Genomic DNA, 25,774 nt, shown 5'->3' with positions numbered 1-25,774 from the left:
TGTTTTGGAAATGGGATGGTCCTGGCTTTTAAAACGTTGTCGCCAAAAAAATTGCCAACCTCAATATTTTGTTGCCAATTTTTAAAAAATGTCGTCAAAGCAAGTAGTGAATATTTTCTAAGTCTGTTAATGTAATAGGCAATGAAAATTTAAAAAGATGGGATAGTTATTACTTTATTGACAACAAGCAATACAGCCATAATATTACAAAATAAATCATTACATGACTGTTGCACTACTTTCATGGTCTTTGCATCCCGCATCACCGCTAGTGCATTGGTATGACTGTTGTCACGTGAAATAAATGCATTTTCAAATGTAAAATATATACTTTCCTTACATCTACAGTCTCTCTCTCTCTCTCTGTCTCTCTCTCTCATTTTTTTAAATAGAAACATCAGGTATTAAGCAAAATCTATATTATATATATTATTTTCCAAATATAAGTTTTATAAGGAACTTTAGTTAATGACATTTTAATGCTAAAACCCTATGATCATGCTTTTAAAATCACCGCCTATAAGGCAATTTTCTAGTACATATTTTTGTAAATATGTAGTTAAAAAGGTTATACGCTTTGTTTTTTATATTCATACTTGAGGGAACATAGATATTTATTATGTTCCGGTTAGTTATTTTTACTTGTAAATAACGACCTTTTAGTTCAAAAGGCGTAAACTCTACTTCTAGGTTTAATCTCTTGGCCTTCCGTCTAATTATTGAGGCTACCCCAGATTTAATCTCTGAGGTATGCCCATTTACAAATACTAAAGCGTTTAGCTTTCCTTCTAGTTTTTATATTGTTGCTTTAGACGTATTGTGAGTTGCTTGCACAAGTATGATATAATTTTGAGATAAACGGATTAATTCATCTGTTTTCCCGTTAATACCGTTAATATTAACGGTTAGAATTTTTAGGTTTAATCCCTCCATTTTTATTCTTTCATTAGTTGTTATTGATAGTTATCGTTCGAATAATGCTATATATGTGAATATATGTTTTATAGGGCCTTCTTGGCCCTATATTGTTCCAAACTTTGTGGTGTTCTCCCCTTATCAGAGAGATGGCCCTTCGTTTTGGTTCTAGTTTATTTTGGTCCCCTTTCGGGGAGAGCATCAGTATTGTGCGTGCAATAAGCTCGTCAGGTTCTTTTTTTTTTGGTTTTATGAATTCGTGTATTTCTTTTTCCGTAGGAATTCTGAGAGTGGACTGAGTCTTTTTTCTCTTGAGGTGGCTTTTGAGGTTGAGGTCTGGGGGCTACCCATTTCCTCGCCCCCTTTACCTTTCTCCCCTGGAACCGTACCTGAGGTGGAGGGTTCTGTTTGGATGGGACTCGCACCCAGCCCTGTGGAGACATTGCCCTTTTTTGATATTTGTTTACACTCTTAGTTATTGTTTCTTGTTGTGTGTGTGTGTTTGTGTGTGTGTGTGTGTGTGTGTGTGTGTGATTTGGATTTTTAACGTAGCTTTAAAAAAATTCAGTCATATCGCTACGATTTCTGCAGTGTGACAGCTTATAGTGATGTCTAGCACTGGGGCATCATGCCGCAGACATGTAGCATGATGTCCCACCCAATCACATCATCCTGACACCAGTCCGACCAGTCCTAACACTAACCTCTTAATGCTGAGCGTCAAGTGAGGCAGCTGTTAGTACTATTTTTGTAAGTTTTTGGTATGACTCGGTCAGGGGTCGAACCCACGACCTCCCGCATCCGAGGCGGACGCTCTAACCACTATGCCAACGGAGAGGTTACTTGTAAAGTGAAACTAGGCTCAATTATATCATAGAGGGGAGCAATAGTGTTTTCCACTAAAATAGTCTCCTTCATTTTTAGCTTTTCCTTCCTCTCTTCCTCCCGTTTTTTTCTTATTCTTTTTTTTAGCCCTTCTTTTTTTTGTTGCGCTCGTTTGTTCATCTTCAGCCATGGGTCTGAGTTTGCAATCGGGTCTGTACTGGGCGATGGGGCCCCAACTGTCACTTCAATTTGTGCATCTGGCACTTGTGGTTGTAGTTCCGGATCTGGAACTCCCTGAACATCTTTTTCTATTTGCTTTTGCATTTTGTTTACTTGAGTTACATATAATGGTTTGAAAGTCAGGTTTGGGCACGATATGTGGTACAGGCACCCCCTGTTTTGACAACGAATCCCATTATACAAATGGGGGTAGCTTCTTGGCATCTTCCTCACTCATTTGGAGAATACGTACTCCGGTTAGAATTGAAGGGAAGCCCCAGAAGGTTGCCATTTTATCTCTAATTAATTTGGTTTCAAACTTCTTAGCTAGTTTATTTTTCAGTTCTATGGTCGGAAGTAGTGAATGGGGCCACCCTAGGGACAATGGGACTTTAATGTTAAAATAGGGTATATCAATTCTGGGGACAATGGGAATTTAACATGGCGGGCTTGTCTAGGGACAATGAGACTTTAACGTTAGAAAAGGGTATATCAATTCTAGGGACAATGGGACTTTAACATGGTGGGCTTGTCTAGGGACAATGGGACTTTAACATGGGTGGGACTATAGAAGGACAAAAGGTATTGCGACTGTCTAGGGACAATGGGGAAAATGCATTACAGTAGAGATAATACAGACAGAGATAACACAGACAAGAGACTAACACTTAGACAACATGAAACAAAATTTTTTTGGGAGGGGAGGCAAGAAAGCAATTTCTTTTCGAAGCATATGAGGGGCCCTGAAAAGGGCCTTTTGGTTCTTCTTCTATTTCCACCACTTCTTCTTCCATCTCCTGACCTTTCCCACTATTCCTTTCTTCTTCTTTTCCAACTCTGGCATCCAGTCTGGATGGCCCAATGCTCTAAACTTCTCCTGGACTTTGATCCAGCTATTGTTAAGCCTCTCAAAGTCTTCTTTTTTCTTTATATTGTCTCTTTCTTTTCTCTCTTTAGTCCAGGTTTCTTTGATCTTCTTGACTTCTTCTGTCAGCACTTTCCTCATCAGTTCTTCTGCTTTCTTGAGTTGACCTACTCCCCACTTTACAAAGGACCACTCACTCCATTCCAAGATATCTTCTAAGATGCACCTGACTCTCGTGACATGATCAATGGCCTCCTTCAATGTTCCCACTCTCACATAGGGAGGATGAATGAAGCCTCTATTATTCCCTGGACAAGATCCATAGCTACCTTGAGGCTGGTTACTTCACTTGTCACAAAGTCTTTGGTAACTGGATGTCTCCATTCATGTTCAAGCCTTTCCACTACACAGGCTAAACCCACTATCCAGTACCAACTGTCTTTTAAGTTGTTAAGTAAAGCTGTGACTGCTACCATCTTATTTGCGCTTATTCCGTAGAATGGTGCAGTGACGAACGCTATGTGTAAAGCACGGACGTGAAGGAAAACATCCCCTACTTTTCTCTTCTCATATTATTTACTATCCACACAAAAGGTAATGAGACAAAACACTAACCACATTATATACTATCCACACACGCTGAGAAACAAAATCAAACCCAAACTATACTATCCACACACGCTGAGAAGCAAAACCATAACCAAACTATACTATCCACACACGCTTAGAAGCAGAAACAACCAAAATCTGCTATCCACACACGCGGAGAAGCAAAAACATAACCAAACTATACTATCCATACACGCGGAGAAGCAAAACCATAATCACAATCTACTATCCACACACACTGAGAAGCAAAAACAAACCCCAAACTATACTATCCACACACGCGGAGAAGCAAAAACAAAACCCCATTTACCATCCACACAGAAGAAAAGTTAAACAACCACACACTCTACTGTCCACACAACGTACGTGAGCGCTTACAAACCCCAATAATCTATTATCCACACACGCCGAGAAGCAAAATCATAACCATAATCTACCCTCCACACACGCGAAGAAGCAAAATTAAACCCAAACTATATTATCCACACACGCAAAAAAAGCCAAATCATAACCATAATTTACTATCCACACACGCGAAGAAGCCAAATCATAACCATAATATATCATACACACACGCGAAGAAGCAAACTAAACCCAAAATCTACTATCCACACACGCGAAGAAGCAAAAAACTAACCATAATCTACTATCCACACACGCGAAGAAGCCAAATCAAACCCAAACTTTACTATCCACACACGCGAAGAAGTAAAAATCAAACACAAAATCTACCATCCACACAGAAGGGAAGGTTAAAAAAAACCTCACACTCTATTATCCACACAAATGTACGTGAGCGCTTACAAACCCCAATAATCTACTATCCACGCAAACGTACGTGAGTGCATACAAACCCAATAATCTACTATCCACACAAACGTACATGAGTGCTTACAAACCCCAAAATATACTATCCACACACGCCGAGGACTTCTTGACGGGAATGATCGTTTTGACATTCATAGCAATCTTTCTTGATCCATTCCGTAAATGTTTCTGCCAGGTATGTAGCAAAGCAGGAGACTAAATGCTGATCTTGTTCTGGCCATCTCGACTTTATCACGATGTCCTTTTTCGTCTTTGTCTTGGGGGTTCTCCTTCCATGGTCTCCTCAGATTCCATGTCCAAAGATTCTGCACTATGTAAAAAGGGAAAACAGTCTTCCATGGCTTCTAATAGTCTAGAATGACTTCACTCAAACTGTAGACTTCTAGGGTATTATCGAATTCTACATACAGGATGACGTTCACCGTCTGGGTAGAGCTTCTGCAAACTGAAGTTCCACACGCAGTTGACCAGATTGTATAGGGTGGAAATGTCCCTCGTCACTGAATTGGTCTGGAGTGAAATCAAAAGTCCACAAAGTGTAACCTCCTGCATAATCATCGTACGAAATGCCGTGACTGGTGTTGGTCCCTAACTGTCCGGTGGCTTCAGACAGGGACAAGTACGATCTCAAATAATTCCTCTGGTTAAAGTTAGGTTCGAAAGGTCGGGTACAAAAGCCTTGCCATCGCGACTGACTTCGATTTTGGAGACTCTGTAGTGCGTAAACTGGAATGGATTTTGATCGTGTGCTCCGTTGAGTGCTGCATTGTTCACGATGCCAACGATTAAACGTTTGGGTAACTGTCCTTGGAACAGATGATCTTCGATCTTGGATCGGAGTCCAGAGGCAATGGTGAAAGTTTTCACTTCCACACGCCGTATAGGATACTTGGCGGTCGTTCTGCTCAAAGTGTGACTGATGTCGTTTCCCACTTTAGGTAACACTTCCACACGACGCACGTACAGTCTGGCTTCTTGGATGATGGTTTTGTACTCGTTAGCATGGGCCATCAAATGGAATGCGGTACTGCTACGATTCAGTCTCAGGCGGATATCCACACCGATCAGCAAATACTTCTCTTGCAACCACATGTCCAAATGCAAACGATCTATCAGTTCTAAACTTCGTCCTTGCAGGGTTTTCTTTCTACGGTTGTTAAAACCTAAATTGTGAGGATCGTCATCTGCTGTCAGGGCTGTGTCGTTAAACGTGTTCTCACCTGCTGTGTCAGCTTTCCTGACCACTCAAGCAGCCAGATGAGTGTTTTTGGCTTCTTTTCCGTACGTCAAGAGATTTTCCAGGTACGCTCGGTAAGGGTAAGTATCCATGCTACTGCTGACCAGTTTGTTATTCAAATACAAATCCACTTCACTGAACAAGGAATGCATGAAATTGTTGACGGGAGCTACTCTAGCATCGGCTACTGGAGTAGTGTCGTGATCACTTTGACTTTCAGGTACAAATAACTGCTATTCAGATAGATGTAATCTTCGGGTTGTCCTTTTATTTTAAACTCGATGGGAGCTGAATCCGTCAAAGAGGAAACGGGATGAAATTAGACCCATTGGGATTCTTGCAGCGTCATCATGGTGGGTGGCATGGCAAACAGTTCCAGTTCCGACTTGGAACAGGCACAAGACTCTCGGTGCATCATTTCTGTTTCTAATATTTAATAATCAAAAACGTCTAAGTCTCGAGCATGTCTTCTTTCTTTGTCTTTCTAACTTTAGAAGTGTGAAGACTTGTGAAGGGGTGTTTTCTTCGTCGTCTCTTTCTGCCTTGTCCTTTCTGTGTCGTCAGGGAAGCAAAATGCTTGACTCGGTAGCGTTCAATGCATTTATAGGAGTTTCTCGTCGGCCCAAAATGTCTTTACCTGTTTGCAGCAATTCATTTTTGCCTGCCCTCAAGAATGTTTCTTTAGGGTTTTGTTTGTCGATGATGAAATTTTGGAGAAATTCTTTGTCTTGTGTCAATGCCGCATCTTTCAAGGCGTGCAATCCTCGTGTCACCATCGGTTTCAACACCGGAGCCACCGAACGAAAGGCTGATTCTAACATATCTCCTAAACCATGTCCTCGCTCTCGAGCAACGCCTCGGTACACTGGATACATGACCTACAATTCGTTAGAGAATCGTTTTCGAAAATGGAGTTTCACCGTGACTTTCCCTTTGGAGAATTGAATATTTTGTCCCAGATCTTTTATAGCAATGTTGACAGTGTCAAAATACGACTTACTGACGGGCAAATAGTGAGGATGTACAAATTCACGGTGTACGTGATAGGTGTTTGCACCTTCCTGGTCATTGGTCGTGGTTCTATCCACTTTGAAAGGAATGACACGCAGTAACGGCACGGAGGTGTGTCCCACCACGTTGTACTCCACCACATCGGAGTACACAAAGATCAAATTCAGTCCTTCGTTCAGTTCTACCGGGTTTCCAAAGCCCTGTAAAAATCCATATTACTGTTGATCTTGGGGCTCAAATTGTTTGCTACCATCTGTGGATGTCCACCCAAAATTTCAAACAAACTACAATTAAATCTGAGAGACAATGTCTCCATATCCTGAAATTTGATCATGAGGCGATGAGCCACTTTATGGTACTCAATCTTCGCACTTCTTTTTGCTCTGTTCAGGGCTTTGCCAAAGGCTAAGTCGAACCTGTCAGCAATAGTGTCCACCAAATGTTCACCACTAAAATAAAACCCTGAAGGAATTTTCAATGTGTAGATACTGAAGGATGGATTACTTGCTGGTCTCGTGTCTCCTAAAACCCGACTTTATTTCTTTCTTCTTGCAATTGGGCATTTAGGCTTTCCACCTGGAAAGTGTTTTGCTTTTTAGTGATATTTTCGATTTGTGGCGGGTGAATGATTTCCACCAAAGCCACTTTCCAATAGGCCTCGTGATCTAATTGGATGGCCTGAGGTAATTTGGCCGTGTAACGGCACAAAGTGTTGTTGGGAAATACCTCCATAGAACTGTCACTGGGTAAGGTTAAGTAAAATTGGTTATAGTTGTTCATAATTCCAGAGTTCTGTGGCTGTCCGACGGGTTGCTGTCAGTCAGAGGAGTGTCTCCGCCCAAAATGGGGTTGTTAATATTGTTGGAGTGGTGACTGACACTGGACGCAAGATTCCCGTTGTTGCCGTTCGAGGAGAATGTCAGGGAAGGATTGGGAAGCAGGTAATTGATGCAGCTGCTCAATAAAATTGTCCACAATTGTTTGTCTCCTTGTTACAAACTCAAATTAGCAATGGCTGCACCGATGACACAATATACCACAAAGATTTGGCAGAAAAAGACGATTTGCATTTTAGGCACACGTTTTCCACACCACAACCACACGGGTTGTTTCTGTAAATCTTGCAGAGAAGAACTGGGTGAAAGAGTGGTAGCAGTAGCTGAGTCTGTGTGAAAGGGCATGATGGTCACTTCTTTTTATAGTCGATGACTAGCGAAGCGTTGATCCAAGAATAAAAACTGGGAGGATATCCTTTCCAACGCACTTTGACTTCTTAGACACGTCTTTTTCCCACTTTACGGGTTCTGCGTTCGAGAATGCTTTCGATGTCGTACACGTCGTCTTCTTTTTTGGTGACACGTTGTAACTCGGGTAAGTAAAACCTTCCTTTTAACACTTCTCCGTTCATGTCTTCCAATTTATAGACGGCAGGATGACGACCATGCACTCGTCCAGTGACACGAAACAATTCGGTGGTCCAGTTGGGCAAGTAACCTTTGTCGAAAATGCGATTGGTTTTGCCAATGCGCACCCAATCTCCTACGACCAACACTTCATTTTTCTTGGGGACGACCACCGTCGGGGACGTACCAAACAGGCGATCAGAAACCTGCACTTCGTTGTCGGGAGTCACATCTTGTGGGGCACGTCCAATGCTTCGATGGTAAGATTGGTTGTACGCTTTCACCAGGTGCAGCAAGATGTCGATGTACTTGAGAGTGTGCTGATGCGTAAAATATTTCCACATGCGTTCTTTCAAAGTGCGTTGAAAACGTTCCACGATGCTGGCTTTGGTTTCGGGATTTTCGGTGGTGAAAAAATGAATGTCACGTTTCTTTAATTCTTTTTGGAAAGATTGATTCAGAAATTCTTTGCTTTTGTCCGTTTGCCATTGAAGAGGGTGACGACCGCTTTGTTTCAACACCAGTTGCAGGACTCGCACTAACTCGCTGCTCGATTTGGAAGTCAATGGCACGACCCAGGCAAATTTGGAAAAGACGTCGATGACACAAAACAAATATTTGTAGCCACGATTGTAACTGGCCAAATGAGAGACATCGGCTAAATCGGCTTGCCATTGATGATCGATGCCTTCCACTTGGGTGCGACTTCTGGAAAACTTTCGTCGAATGGGTTTGTGTAAAGTGTAGGTAGTTTGTTCTTGTAACCATCGTTGCACTTGAGGTAAACGGAGACTTTTCAGTCGAGTTTTGCGAGAACGATACAATTTCTGAACTCCTCCCTAACCTGCAAGATGGGATGGATCGTAGTAAATGCTGGCTAACACCTTATCCGTTTTCTTTTTGTTTCTTAATAAGTCACCCACTCTTTGCTGGTGCTACTTTGGACGGGGCGAAAGGGTGGTTTGGAAACGGATTTACGTGTCCGATTGGTCACGGGAGTAGAAGTCGGAGCTAGTGGTGGAGTTGGTAATGGAATGGCTTTGGTATGCTTTTCTTTTTTTACTTCTCGTTTCCCTTCTTTCTTTTTCACTTCTGTCGAAGGAGGAGTGGATATCATCTTTGTAACATAAGTTTTAATTTCTTCTCGTTGAGGTGTGGGGGAAAGGGTCAACAAAGACGCTGCAATCTTGCTAGAAATGGGAGGTGCTGACGCTGTTTGAAAAACTTCTCGTATCTCTTCTTCCTCAGGCTTTCTTGTGGTGACGTCTTTCATGACCACTGGGGATTATGCTGGTGGTGGTGGTGGGATGAACTTTTCATCAAGGTCTTAAAATCTTTCAGAGTGGGTAGAGCTGTTTCGTCCAAAGCTTTTTGATGAAAGAGTTGCAGTCGTTGCAAGAGTTGACCGTACTTTTGCGATTTTTCTGTTTCGGACAAATCGTGGCGATCCATCAACGACTGCAATTCGTGTTGTAACTGGGACATCTCGATCAAATTGGGATTGGGCGGCAAATACGGGATTCGTTGTTCTTGCCAACGATGGTATTCCATCCATCATTTGTAAGGTACTAAAGCTAGTTTTCGTCCTTCCATTCGATGTCAAGGATCACGTCTGAGATCTTGGGACTCCAGAGGTCCTTTTTATCTTGCTCCCACGAGTCCTCCCAGCATGGTTCCCAATACTCCTTTCAGCAAAGGTCCTAAAAATAGAGGCAAAATTCCTCCAAGTTGCATCAACATCTTCTTTTGACGAGTGGGGATTTTCTTTTGAATCATTTGGCGAAGAACGTGAAGCAGCAGAGAGGGCGAATCCCACAAACTATTTCGCTTAACAGAGCCTTCTATCGAGAACATTTTAGATAGAGTGATTCTTTTCACAAAATAAACCCTTCAAGTCAGTAAACATGACAAAATAGGCTTTCTCTGCTGACTTGAAGGGTTATCTCATGAAAATATCTACCTATACAACTATTTATGTTAATACAAGGGTCTGTCTTGCGAAAACACTCGGTGGTGTTCAGCCCTCTCTGCTGCTCTGTGTTACATAAATCACGTCTCTGTGTCTGGAAAATATCCTGGCAGGGTTTGCCTGTAGTCGCCCTTCTCTGCTGCTCTCTAGTTAAAAATTGTATCTAACCCAACTCGATATCTTGTCCTGGGGTCATGTAAATTTATTGTTACAAATCCGTGCAGTTTGGACTGAGCACGACTAAAGAAATTTCTAAATTTATTTATATCCATGTCGCCGCTGCACCAAGTCTGATGAATATTTCTTAACGTGTGCGTGTCGACTCCGTTAAACACTGCAAGAATATTACAGTTATCTCTGATCACTTTTGGTATTTGTGTATATCGTTGAGTTACATAAATCACATCCACGTTTTTATGTCTACCGCGTGAGAATATCCTGGCAGGGTTGGTCTGTCGTCGCCCTTCTCTGCTGCTGTAAATTAAAAATTTAAGTTAACAATAATGGCCAACATTGGAGAAGCACATTCCGCTAGACTAACTCGAGAGCGACTAGAAGCAATAAAAAATTTTCTTCCTGTGAGAGATTCTGTAAGACAAAAATTACAAGCACGGCAGCAAGCACAAGTTGAATTTGCGACAGGTGCAGAAGAATTATTTAAACCCGTTACAACAGCTACTGAGAAAGCTGCGGTGGTCACTGAAAGAGCTTTACTGGGAGATCCTAAGGATGATATCAAGGAGGAAGAGGAACGAAGAAAGGGTATTCTTCCAGTGCTAAAACAAACCGCTGTGCAGACTGAAAAAATTGCTAGAAGAACTAAAAAAACAAAAAAAACTTTTACAAGATCTTCCAACTAATATAGCTGCAGCTCAACCTCCGTCCGTCGGCGAAGAAATACTTGAAGGTATTGGACAAATTCGTACTGAACTCGCGTCTAAACCAATAAAGGAAAATATTGGACTGATTGCAAAATTTAGGGAGGGTTTTGCTGAAGATATTAAAAATACTACAAGAGAAGAATTGCCCAGAAAAATATTAATTGGTATGTTTAATAAATCTAGTATCTTAAAACCCAGTTTTGAAAAAATAAACGATGATAATTTTATTAAATGGATATATCGTATATATAAAAACAAAAAACAAGCCAGAGACGATGATTTATAATACAGAGGTCTCCTTGGTGAAGTAAGAAGAGTTTATGACGAATATGTAAAACAACTAGAAACCCTCCAGCAGAAACCTTCTACACCTTTGCAACAACCACGGTGGAGGATAATAGATCCTGACGTAGTCCGGTTAGGTGAATATGAGGTTGCATCTGAACAAAGTCCACGTCGTCAAAAATCCGAGCCAACTAGGTCGCCGATAATTGGTTTAACAACATCTCCTGAAAGTTTACCGCAAGATGTTTTAACCCGGAGAATTGTACGACAACAACCAAAAACTGGAAAAGGTTTAAATATTTGTCCTGATAATATCATCAATGATGTATCACGGTTAGAAGTTCTCATAGGAGGAGCGCGGGCTGGAAATAACTCACCAGAAATAATTAATGAAGCAGCTGATATCTGTCAACGATTATTTCGCGGCGGTATGATGGATGCTCGCATCTACAGAGAACTTATTGATGAACTCACAGACAGCGATTAGAGAAATAACTAATTAAATAAAATGATCGTACACAATTCTCATCGTAGACCAGTCATGGTCAGGGTTGTAAATTCACGAGTACCCGTATACAGGATGACTTATGGAAATGGACTCGGCGATGTTGTTCGGGGTTTATTCGCGAGGATGGCACCTAAAGCAATACCGATCGCAAAACAATTATCAATGAAAGCTATTGACGTTATCAAAGATAAAGCTACTGGCGCTGTTGGTAGCGCTGCCAATAAAGCATTCTTGGCAATCAAGGATAGACTAGCGCGATTAATACGCAGAAAACCTCCACCGGTAAAATTACCAGCCACCGCAGACATGCTCGCAAATGTTAGCAAAGTAATAAATGAAGCCGCAAATCAAAAACTAGCAGCGCTGATAAATCCTGAACAAATAAACACAAGTTTGGTGGCGGGAAGTGGTCTTCGTTTTAGACGATAACTTCTATAATAAAATGTTTAAACGGGAATCCGACCCAGCATTCGACATAGACGAACCGGTCCTTAAAAATGAATCAGTGCGTGATTATCAGTATTATTCTTATGACGCACGAGAACCAAATAAACGAGGACGAATTGAATTGCAAGTTCAAGATACAAGTAGATATTTCCTGCCCGCTGAAGCATTTATTGAAGTAGAAGGTGAAATTATAAAAACCGATGATACAGAATACGGACCAAATGTTAAAATCGGTTTTGTCAATAACGGAATTATGGCCTTGTTTGATAGTGCTATCTACATGGTTGATGGAAAAAATATTGAATCGATTCAGAAGGATGTCGATGTTGCTGCAACAATAATTGGTCTAGCAAGATATTCTGATGATTATACAAGATCAGCTGGTCCATCAATGATGTTTGCCAAGGACACTTCTAATCATCCTAACAGTGATCAGTACAATATTAGACGACCAAGAAACTTTACCAACAACGCTGACGCTGATGTGTGGCCGGTGGTTCATGGTGCTAATGAAGAATTTAATTTAGGTTTCTCTGTACGTAGACAAATGTTGAAAGGTAATCGTATAAATTTTTCATGTGCCATTCCGCTGTCGCATATCTTTGGATTTTGCAGAGATGTCAGAAAGGTAATTTTTGGAGCAAAACATACGGTCGTGCTTGTCAGAAAAGCCAATGACAATGATGCTATATGGCGACCTCTAGGTGACGCTGGTAAGGTAAACATAACAAAACTATCACTGTGGATGCCGGTAATGACTCCTGCAATTACTGAAGAACAGCGACTGCTTTCTTTTATGGAGCAAGGTGGTAAAATGTTGTTATCGTGGCTTACAACAACCACAGATAGTATTCAAAATACCAATAACGGTTTATTCACATGGCATATATCATCACAGCAGGGAGTTTCTGCGCCGCGACATATTTTTATTGCTCTTCAGGATGTTGCAAGGGTGGGTAATGAAACACATTCCCATATGATATTTGATCAACTTGGTATCACTGACGTTTCTCTGAGAATAAACGGGCATCAAGAACCATCTGAGAACATACTGTTAGATTTTGGTAATAATCATGTTGCACGTGCATATCAACGCTTGACGAAATATCTAGCGCGTGATCTAAATATCGATACTGGTTTGCAAATATCACAACTGGATTTTATATCTCATTATCCAATCTATTACTTCTCGTTAGAGCATCTTGATTTAACTAGACAGTCTGTCGCTGATATACACTTTCGGGCTACCGTGAATAGAGACCTAGGAGTTATAGCTAATTACAGAGCAATCGCGGTCATACTCAGCGATAAAGCAATGTTACTTGAAGGTGCTGGCGGCCGAATGATATTCGCTGATGCACCAGTACAAAACATGTAGTTTTCCGACATTGTTAAAACAATGTGTAGACAATTAGATCAATCGCAAAGTTTTAAGAAATGTCATACAGTCATGATAATGTCACTCTGACTCCTGGTCAGGTGAAAAAATTACAATCGAAAAACGCGAGCACATGTAGGACAAAAATAACACTAAAACATGATCAAATCGCTAATGGCGGTCCAAACAAACTGTCGCTGACTAAAACCCAACTAAAACATTTCAATAAAGCAAAGCAAGCGAAAACTGGGACTCAGCTTGATTTCGCTCCAAAAGCCATCAGCGACATGGTTAAAACCGGCGGTATATTTCCTCTTCTTGCGGAAATAGCAGCACTGATAGCTGCTGCTGCCCCAGCTGTTGCTAAAGCCGCCGCGTTAGGAGCTGTTGGGACCGCTGCTGGAATGGCACTAAAGAAAGCCACAGGAAAAGGATACAAAAAAAGGGACGCGGGTTAAGACTTCCAGGAACTCCGGCGTCATGGTACCCAAAAAGGTTTTAAAAAATGCTAGCATTTTCACACCGATGTCAAATTTTGATTTGCTCGATGCTGTTAAACAATTAAATATAAAAAATTTCAGAGGTGTCTTTATGAGAGATCAACTGCCATGACAACCGAATAATCTAGAAACCGGAATTATTAATCTTGATAACAGCAATGGTCCAGGAACTCACTGGGTTGCTTATGCGATCGATCCACGTGGAATTATCTATTTTGATTCGTATGGGTTAGCACCGCCAGTTGAATTTCTCCGATATACAAAAGACGTCTCCGCGACAAAGTCAGGGAAAGTTTGGTACTCAATGCTACCAACACAAACACTGACCGATCCTCCGATATGTGGACAGCAAGTATTGAATGTTCTTGATACGATATCAGCGTCAACCAAACCACCTCACAAAGTCGTGCACGAGTATACCATGGGTCGATTTAAACAGTTTCCTATCAAACAATGGTTGATATTTACGGAAGATCTCTTATCGAAACAAAGACAAAAAAAAAAACGCGCCGACGTGGATTTATCAAAATATGCGACCAAAGATGAAATCGATAATCTTTCATCGTTATCCGGGATAGACCCAGATGAGGTTGTTATTTTTCAGGACCGGCACGGAAAATTAAAATCCAGCGATATCAAATGGCATGAAATAATTCGTAGGGTTATTGGAGCTACTCCGGGTAACATCCCTTTATTCACTGATAGCGGAAAAATCAGAGATTCGCTGATATCAATCGCGGCGTTGCGAGATGATACGCAAAAAGCTGCAGGGGAACGTGCAAAAAAGACCGGTGATACAATGACAGGTGAACTTCAATCTCAGCGGTAACAAAATAACCGCGTTAGCGGATCCAACATCGTCGGAAGATGCCGCAAATAAACAATATGTTGACACAGGCACTAGCACCATTGACGGTAAACTAACCACGTTGCGGGCTGAGTATGATGTTCATGTAAACGCGTTTACAAGACTTCGAAGAAACTTTCAAAACAACGATGATGCCACGGATAAGTTCTTTGGAACTCCTCCCGTCATCGACATAAAACTTTCTGATATCAAGAACAACATTGACACGATCAAACAAACACAGCAAAACATCGTAGGGGGGATTCCTGAGATCGTTAACAAAACCAGTTTGATTAAAATCCCATCTGGAGTTACTCCCGGGCATATCACCAACATAGCATACACGGTATCATCGGGATTCGCAACATGGTCCAAACAAAATAATACTATCAAATATACAGCAACAGCCACTGGAGTGTATAGACTGTCTGTGTTCAGTGCCGCTAAATTTGAAATCTTCACAACATATCCCTGGAGACATTCCACCGACAAGTATTCCGGGGTTGTGACTATCATATTAAATAGCGGAACCGAAGAAACATTTATACTAGAATCCGCCGACAAGAAATTAACCGCAACATCTTACTGGTGGTGTTTGGAATTTGTAGCTGAAAAGCCTCAATTGGTTACTGCGTAAAATAATAAAATGGCCTCATTGACGAAGTCAACGACGAAGTCAACTGCGCAACAATACCGATATGATCAAGTACGCGAATGGCAGTCAGAGTTAAAAAATAATATTAACAAATACACAGCAAAGGTTAAAAAATACAAGCGGCATGTAACCGTGTTAGACACAATAGTATATTCGGTGTCAGCGGTAGTTGCATCTACGGGAGTATTATTATCAGCGCTGACACCAGTGACAACTGCAATCGCGGTCACAATTATAGTTTCAATATCAGCGACAATTGCAGGAGTTGCCAATATTATCGCGAAAAACATATCCTCGTGTACGCTAACAAAATTGCACGAATATGAAAAGTGAAACAGCGCGGCCACGAGCACCTACTCGAAATTGTCGGCGCTGATACCATCCAGTCTCGACGATACAACAATATCAGATTCCGAATTCGCGCAAATGGCAAAGGTGTACAACGATTATACTCAACGTATAAAGTACTTCGATTTGAAACGACAGCAGATAAATAACAACAATGTCAACGGAATTACTTCAGCAGATAGTCGCAAATACAAGCCCGGCGCGAACATCTTTGTTAACAGTAGCCTCAACTAAGCCAGAATTCAATATTAATTTTCCAACTGCGATTCCAGTAAGCGAGATCGCGTTGGCACAATTACGAGTATATCACTGTAGGCCCAATATCAGATCAGCGTCGTTTGGTAAATTACGAGCAAATAATTCGTTTATGTTTGCATACAAAAATAAACCCGATGGTACACCAGACTGGAACGTCATTGGGTTACCAACCGGGTCTTATCAAATCGAAGAAATCAATGAGAAATTACAACGTCGAATAAAAAATATTACAACAAAGGAATCTAAAATAGCAATAACTGCTCATGAGCCAACGCTGTCGGCGACCATCGAAATAAACACCCCAGACTAGGCCGTGGATATATACAATAGTTCGATCAGAACAGTGTTAGGATGGCCTGAAACTCCACCCGAGGCCCCACCAATACCACCAGAACCTAAAACGTCTGATTATGTCACTGATAATAAGTCATATCACGGAGTTTTACCAATATACGAGGAAAATTTAATTCAGCTAAAAGACGCAACGTTGGGCAGCATATTTGAATTTCACAGTAAGGATAATATCAAATGGTTTTTTACTTATGAAAGGGATCTCCAAAGAGGAACAACTAAATACTTTGATGTACGTCTAGATGAGATCAATCATTACTTCAAATTCATTGATGAAGAGCATAAGAAACAATTACAGCAACTACGGCAACTTTTCCAAGAACATATTTTTGATATAACAAGTTCACGCAGCGAAATTATTAAACAAATTGAGATATTAAATCAGCTCGCATACGATATGGAATATTTTAACCAGCGATTAATTCAGGTGATAATCGATCATGTTGACGGCGTAACCAAATATAAGCAACAATTTTTAAACTTCTTTAGAATACCAGAGGCGAATCTACCAAATTTTAAACTTCCCTGGTATAATGCAGCCGAGTTGAAAAAATCAGTCAACGATCTAATCAATGAGTTCTTTGATGATATTCTTGCACAATGGAGAAGATCACTGCCCGTGCCAACTGTCCTCAGACACAACACTAACCCCGAAGGGCAAGGCCGGCATGTATCCCCGGGTATCGTAAACATAACTGAAGTGGTCGCGGTCAATCTTGTGTGTGATGTCATTGATGGCAGTTACAGCACAGACACGACAGTATCAAATCAAGCCCAGCAAGGATTTATTCTTTATTCATTTACTCGGAAAGAACCACCTGGATTTCTGATTGTGCAAGAGCCGATCAATCCGGTCTATCTACGATGTCATAATCCGTGGCTGACCAGAATAAATTTCGCCCTGACAGACCAGCGTGGGAATCTTATTGATTTACGGAATGAAACACTACATATTAGTCTGCTTGTGAAATCCTAGGATTTCCAAGTCATAGACTTCCACGATTTCACAATTAATCAAGCAAGTATTATATAATGTATCATCGCGTGAAATGTTTCATACATGATAAAGAACTTCTTGTTAAAGCTGTCAACGGAGGAAAAGTTACCCCGGAAAAAATAATGGTTGATATATACGGTAATGACGATTTTATACTGACTGATGCGCAACTGCAAGTATTGACAAAAGATCATGTTGTGATCGCGCATTGCAGTACACATCAAATCCTCGAATATATACGCGTATTTAGATCTTAGATTGGATTTATATAAATCTATAAATCTCAAATATCTACCACCACACCGATGTTTTCGTGTATGACAAACAAGCACTCGAGCAAGCAGTTAGGGCTGCATTTGCACAAGAAGAAATTAACGTTAAATTGCTTATTGATGAATACGGAGACGAAGATTTCTTACTAACACAGCAACAGTTAGATAGTCTCAGACGCGAGCATATTATTTCAATTGTATGTGACAGAGATCAAATTCTCAATTATGCACATTCCTGTATTAAACCCCACCAACTAAGAAAAATACTATCGCGCTGTCGAGGAAGTAAAAAAAAAGTGATATATTTTTTTACTTTCGATTTCACTTCCAAGTACTTGACGAAATCAAGGTGATTTCTAAGTAAATCAAGGTGAGATATTTACTTCCTCGATTTCATCCTTGACGAAATCAGCGTTGACTTCGTCGTTGACTTTGTCAGCGGACATACAATTTTTTAATTTTCTAACCCGAGTATTTATTATCTTTTTCATTTCATACTCTTGAGCCAATGCCAACCTAATCTTTTCAATTGCACGAGATAATGAAACATATTCATTTATTTGTGCTTCTTCTACTGTAGCCAGCGATTTATACAAATTATTTTGAATTTTGTTTTATGAATCGATACTGAGCAGGAAGAATATAAGGCTACCAAACTCAGGAGCGGAAACACGACCCCCATGTGAGCCCCTAACCTGTCAAATAACAGTCTAGAGAGCCCAGAGGGTGTGTTTGCGAGCGAAAAGACATTCCCCATGTGAACCCCTAGCTTATCAAATAATATGCTAGCGGGTTTATATAGGGACAATACAACATATAGTATTTACACTATTTACAATTATACAACTTAATTCTAACTTATCCTAGGACTGTACAGTACATATAGAAGCATATTTACAGTATTGTATTTACACTATATACAATTATACAACTTAATTCTAACTTACCCTAGGACGGCACAGTACATATAGAAGCATATTTACAGTATTGTATTTACACTATTTACAATCGAGTATATATAACTTAATTCTAACTTATCCCAGGACGGCACAGACATGCAGTATTTACAATAGTAACTAAGGATAGCACAGACAGATACGGGGTTATATTCTACGCCCAACAAAGTTGCAGTCCCTCCCCCAAAATCAATCCCGCGGAGTGGCAAAAGACCACCCCGTCAGGGGCGATAACGGGGAAAGTTGTGCAACTTTGTATATAAACCGACTGATACTTGAAAGTTCAAAAATAGCTCATGCGATGGGCGTGACTTGTTTAAAATGTTTTATTTGTTTTTTTTCTTAAATATGATCGTGTGGAAAATACAGATGAACCATAACCCCGAACAAGTGTAATAAAATAAATATTTTATCTGTAAAAAGAAAATATTATACACACGCGGGTGTTTGACAAAGTCACTTTGACGAAGTCACTTTGATAAAATCAACGGGAAGTAATTGGAGATCGTGTTACCTGTATACGGAGAACCGTTTACCCATCTGTGGTCGTTAATTTAAATTCTAAGCCGAATTTGAAAAATACCTGTGAACGCGGAAGTGTTATAGACCAGCTGTAAATAATAATTGTATACCGCTAAGTCGCGCTGGATAAATTTACCTACAATGACATCTCAAGAAGTATTGCACAATCACATTGAGAAAGGGGAGATAATTGTATCATTGACTTTTACACAGTCGATGTAGAGTTATCTACATAAGAAAATATAATCCAGTTATTAAGCTTATATGAAAAAGACGATTTGATTTTATTTTCTGCAACACGTTGAACCGAACGCGAGTTAATACCGAAATACTTGGCAGCTGAGTTCATTGAGTGAAATATTTTTTCTTCACAGGTACTTATGTTAAAAGATCTGACAACTCTGTGAATTTTTACAAATTTACCAGTACCGCCTCGTGTAGAATTTTCGCTCTGTGTGATGGCTTCTAAATTTTAAAGAGAGTTATTACGTCTTTGTCCATCAATGTGATCAATTACAAGATCGTCTTTGATCTCTCCAAAGAAACACTCAAACACGACCCTGTGATTATAATAGCGTTTATTCCCAGCAGTAAATCTAAGATAACCAGCAGTATTAACAAGACGAAGTGGTTTTTTCAACCGACAATTTCTGACTATTCCCTCACGAGATGCTTCATAATTTTTAATGGTTGGATGTCGGACAAATTCTTGGCTCATTTATATAATAATATATTTGTCTAATTTATAATTTGTCTGAAAACTTATTTAAATAATCGCTCTCGGATTTCAACACGGCATCGTTATTTGTTTTGTTGTAATATCGTTCGAGTTCAATGTATCGTTTTCCTCCTCAATTTGCACATAACTGTGTTTTACCCCTGACCCCAACACCACATCGCAGGCATGGTATTGGCCCTAAACTCCCCCTTCGGACGCTTTGGGAATGTCCCCGAAGAATTCACCTCTGCAGTATTTATTACAAGGAGTTGATGATTTTGTACCAAGCCACTTGCATTTATTCATTCTATATATAATATTTTCTTATTTAAATATTTGTCTTAAATATAATATGGAGGAGTTTGAAAGATTATCTACCATTGGCACTGGAAGATTCGATCTTGACAGACTAACCCCTGACTCGCGACGACGAGACTTGACTGATCTGTTTGATATTATCAGGAATGCTAAAAAAGAATTCCGCGACGACGGTGCATCTCACGTATGGTCGTCATTAAAAATTATACCCAACATTGACAGAGTCAATGTTGACTCTGTCATCGATGCTACAATGAATGATGAACGAGCGAAAACGATTATTAATTACCTCTTTGATGGATATCAAAGTAATCAGAAATATTTTTTCAGAATAAAATTTATTGTGCAAGCAGATTCCGATACTTGGATTATCCGTGACAAACTCGACCCTGTCCTTGCTAGCGGAAAGACCATTCTGTTAAGTAGCGATTCCAAACCAGGAATGCTGACCGGGATTGATAAACCATATTACGCTCGAGCATATCCTGTGAAAGCGGTCATTTATGGAATACATCCGATATAAAAACCAAAAATTGATAAACTCACCCCGATGAGGACGACTTCGTCGTTGACGACTTCGTCATTGACGACTTCGTCGTTAGGGCTGAATTGTGTAGCCGAGCGAGTAATGGAACATTTTAAAAATGCGATGCGGGGAAATGGTTTGACTGCGTTAAGACAGTCCAAGATAACAGCGTGGGCTGAGCGAGTCAAACACACAGAAGCATCAATAAACGATGCTGCCGAGCTAGAAAAAGCATTAAGATTTCCCATAACCGTAACAACGATAACAGAGGAAGTGTTATACAAATCGAAATATAATCGATACGGAGTTCCAATAAATATCATTGATCATAACGCTCACGCTTGGACTAACGCAGTTACGATATTTCCGCGGGATCGTGTTGTGAAATATTATCGCGGGAACATATTTGATTTTATTAAACAGATAAGTAAAACCGACCCTGTGTCGATGTGGTTGTTTAAAAGTTCCGAAGATGGCGAGTATGATTAATTTGTAAAACCTAACGGTGAATTATACCGGACGGAATCTCTGCAACAACAAATGAAAAAACTCGCAGAGAAATATGCGAAAATAGAAGAAAACTCCGAGCAGTTATTAACTAATTGTTTTACAGTTCCGAGTGTTGTAGCTCACGCTGCAAGAGAAAGAAATTCGTGGAGACCAACCCGAAGTGAGTTTCTCTCGGATATGCAATTGAGTTGTGTCGAGTATGGACATGGCGGACTGTGGAATACCCGGTATGACCACCGGGATATGATTTCCGTGGATATGACTGCGTGCTACCCGGGAAGCTTTCTCGGGATGGGCGAGTGCCGCGAATATTTTAAGCGATTTGGACATCCCACGAACTCGATGACACGAGTTGCTATAAACGGTCCTTTACCCGACTTTGACTTGACAGGATTTGCTCGTGTAACGTCGTTTGAATTTGCTGAGAAACTTCATCCGTGCTGTTATGTTTGGTTTGGCAGACACTTTAGTGAAAAGCGTTGTTCACCAACAGTGTTATTGCGATATATGCTTGACATCCAAATACTGGTATCGTTGACGGTCAGTGAAGCAATCTTATCATATCGACCGCAGACTTTAGTTTGGTTGCCAACACCGGAGCGTATCAGTGTAGACGATGTCATTGGCGAGTACGCATGAGAGAGTCCAAATACTCCCATGGATGTCATTGTCGGTGAAGCTCCTAAAATTCTCGAGATCAAACTTAGCAATAGTGAAAAAACAGCAAAAGATCTCGGACGAAGAATAATCGGTAAATTTACTCAAGGTGGTGCATATGATCATAAACTACATCACTCGCGGATGATTATCGATGATGCTAAATTGGATTTTATAATTGCTGATGCCACTGCGAAAAATATATTTTGTAATCGGGAGGACGCGCGCTTGTCCGACGGGGAAAATTTGGGCACACTTGTAAGTTATATTAGCGGAGATCACCTCAATACACACATTTAAGATCTTCGATGCTGGCTTATGTTTCTATAAATTTGCTATCAATGATAAATCGATTTCCTGACACCGCAGTTAGAGTTGCAACGGATTCATTTTATATCAGTAAAAGATATTCAGAATCACTGACTCGTTTTACAAGCACTGATGAATCATGGAGTTCGTGGAGAATAAAAGCGGAGATGTTACATGGATATTGTGAATCCGCTGATGTTACGATTAAGGATGATTATTGTAAATCAGAATTATCAGAAATGTCTTCTGCACCATCTGTGCATGATCCAATCAATAGACACAAAACTGTTTATTTAAACGGACCAGGGGGGTCTGGTAAGACAACTCGAGCCATTGAATTATTTCGTGGAAAATCTTCGGATATGATTGTGCTAACACCTACACACAGACTCGCCAGGGAGTTGAAACAACGAGGAGTCAATTCTTGCACTTGGCACAGCTTTTTCAATTACAGCGGTGGTGTATGGACTCCAGATCGAATGGGAACAAAATATATTCCCGGGAAAATAATTTGGGATGAGATATGTACGGTACCGTTAGATACATTAAAATTGTTCCTGGATTGGCTGCTAACAGCGAATACTGCAGTGATAATGTGAGGCGATCACGGTTAGCCACCTCCGTTTGTTGGTTCATCTCCACATGATCGGTTAAAAGATTTTGTTGATTATTATGAAGAAGTGTCTGATGATCATAGAGCACTTGATGCAACGTTGAAGGAATTTTAAAAAATTAATCAGATTACAACCGAATAAAATTCAATGTGAAATTATGCGCGAGATGATTATTGAAACTTCAATGACGGACTTTTGGAAAGCATGGAAACCAGATGATTTGATAGTGGCAAGTAGAAAGATAATCAGAGACACACTTCAACAGCAGTTATTTCAATTACAACGGGAGAAATTTCCAATGTTGCCAGTGCCGTTATGTTATAGACCAGCTGATACGCGGTTACAGAATATAGATGTTGATATTCCTGGGAACTTGACAGAGTCAAGGAAACAGAATTTAGTATTGAATGATATTGTGCTAGTTGACATTGATGCTGTCAAAGACGCACTAAAAATGAATAAATCCCCGTGGACACTGGGATACGCAATGATAGTTCATTCATCTCAGGGACTGACTATCAGTAATACAACTGTCTGGATCGTTGATGATCGAATCGAATGGTCAAACTTAGTTTACTTAGCTGTGTCCAGAGTTAGAAGAATATCTCAACTGCGAAGAATTGTCTTGGAACAGTCAAACGCTGATAGCGACGAGAACAACAGCGATATAATAAAAAGAAAACTAGCCGGTTACAAACAGAGTGACAAAAAAAATAATCGCGATTTCGACCTCGACATTGATTTTATCATGACACTGAAGCAACAGTAGAATAATCACTGTGCGAGCTGTAATTGTATAATGTTGTGGCAGTATTCGAGTAATAATCCAAGACAATTCACCATAGATAGAAAAGATAACAGTCGCGGTCATACACGTGATAATGTGATGTTGACCTGTCTTGAGTGTAATCGACGTCGGGGTGCAGGCACCCTTGGCGCCAGCGCTAGTTGAGTGATCGGGGTGGTAATTGTGTGTCCTCGGGAATTACCTGCAGCTGCTCACGTGTAAATCCACGTTGAGGAGCAGTTGAATCCAGCCTGTAGATTACGGGTCTACCAGTGGATCTAATTATGTTAGATATCTTATGTGTAGTAACACTCCAAATAGGATCAGTCGCTCTTCGTTTACCACCTTCAAGTTCACCTGGTTCATATAAATATTTCACAGTGACATTACCCAGTATTGGTTGTGCTGAAATATCACGTCGTTGCACGGATATATTTTTTGTGTGATTGCGATGGCAGGTTTCACGTTGGTTGTTCGAGTAATTTCATTGTTTAGCGCAGCTATCACGCTTGGTAATCTTGCAACCCATTCACGAGATCTCGTATCCTGAATGAATTCCTTCGCGTATTGATATCCAAATAATCGCTCAGCAAGTGTTCGATTAAATCGCTCAACAATTGCTTGATCACGATGAATTTCAGTATGCCCTTGTCTGATGGTAATGTTATGTTGCTTCATCAGCGATGATACTGCACCCTGAAATTCTTTGCCAGGATCAACTTGTAGTTGCTGTGGCCATCGTAGACCACTTTGTGGTCCACCACCTCGTTGATAAATTCGTTCAAACGCAGAAGCAACCTCAGATGCTGTTTTAGTCGCTAACGGCTCCGCATCTTTGTATCTACTTGCAACATCAACTACAGTTAACGCGTATTTATATGTGTTTTGACGTCTTCGGATTTTAATAGTATCATGTGGCAGGAATAATATATCGGCTTGGTGAACTTCGTTTGGTACACTAACATTAAAATGAGCAAAGTGAATTTGTTTAGGACGCGGTAGATAAACTTGCCATATTGCCTGTTTTTTGGATAACCAATTTTTAGCAGTAACTCGCGTAACTTTTGCTGCTTCAGCGAGTTTACTGATTGCTGCGCTACCCCTCCAGTATCCTTTTGGGGAATAATAAATCGACTCCATTTATAATTAATTACCAGCACCTAACGCTAATTTACTTTTCATCGCGGATTTTATTAACCAACTAGCTAATTTTTCTTGAGAGATTTATCAGTGATGGAATTTAACGCGTGAATTAATTTTACATCCGCTAGATGGCGCTGTTGCAAATCCTTACTTCGGTAAGCTACATCATGCGCATGACACGCCTTATCAATAGCGTTTATCGGATACTCACCTGGATTGGGCTGATCTAAGGCATCAAGTCTGATATCAAGTCGGGTTCCCGGACCACAGTAATTATATCCTGGAAGATGTTTTTCTCCAGGGTATTTAGCCCACGGAGCTCCTGGTAACTTTGTTAACTGGGCTGCAATATCACCTTTTTTTTAACTCGACGGAATAAATCTAAACTTGCTTGTGCCGCAACGTTCACACTTGCCTGTAAGCGCTTGTCGATTATTTTTTGTTGTAGTGGTTGTTATGTCCGCAGTTGGGGTACGTGTTCTACATTTCACACAATATAAATCCATATTCTTTTTATAATATATCTAATGGAGATCACAGACTTTTCCGCTACAAAACGACGAGAGCCAATCAAACATAACTCGGTGCTACCAAACTCTGTCCGAATGATTATTATAGGTCCATCTGGAAGTGGCAAAACACAGTTGTTACTTAATTTAATAATGAAGTGGATGAAGTGGGATAAATTGTATTTGGTAGCTCCATCTGTGGACGATCAGCGGTGCTATGACGTAATAAAGGATTTTAACGAAAGTGTAAAAGTTATAAGTGAGGACGATAAAGACGTCGTTGAATTTATCACTGATATCAATGAAGCGCCGAATATTGATGACATTGATGGAAGTGTAAATAATTCAGTCGTGTGCGACGATCTAATGTTAGACAAACAGACAAACCCTGCCAGGATATTCTCACCCGGTAGACATAAAAACGTGGATGTGATTTATGTAACTCAACGATATACACAAATACCAAAAGTGATCAGAGATAACTGTAATATTCTTGCGGTGTTTAACGGAGTCGACACGCACACGTTAAGAAATATTCATCAGACTTGGTGCAGCGGCGACATGGATATAAATAAATTTAGAAATTTCTTTAGTCGT

Source organism: Sinohyriopsis cumingii, chromosome 4, assembly GCF_028554795.1.
Source record: "Sinohyriopsis cumingii isolate HCF-2022 chromosome 4, ASM2855479v2, whole genome shotgun sequence".
NCBI classification, from domain to species: domain Eukaryota; kingdom Metazoa; phylum Mollusca; class Bivalvia; order Unionida; family Unionidae; genus Sinohyriopsis; species Sinohyriopsis cumingii.
The sequence above is the reverse complement of the archived record's forward strand: the minus strand, read 5'-3'. Positions refer to the sequence as shown.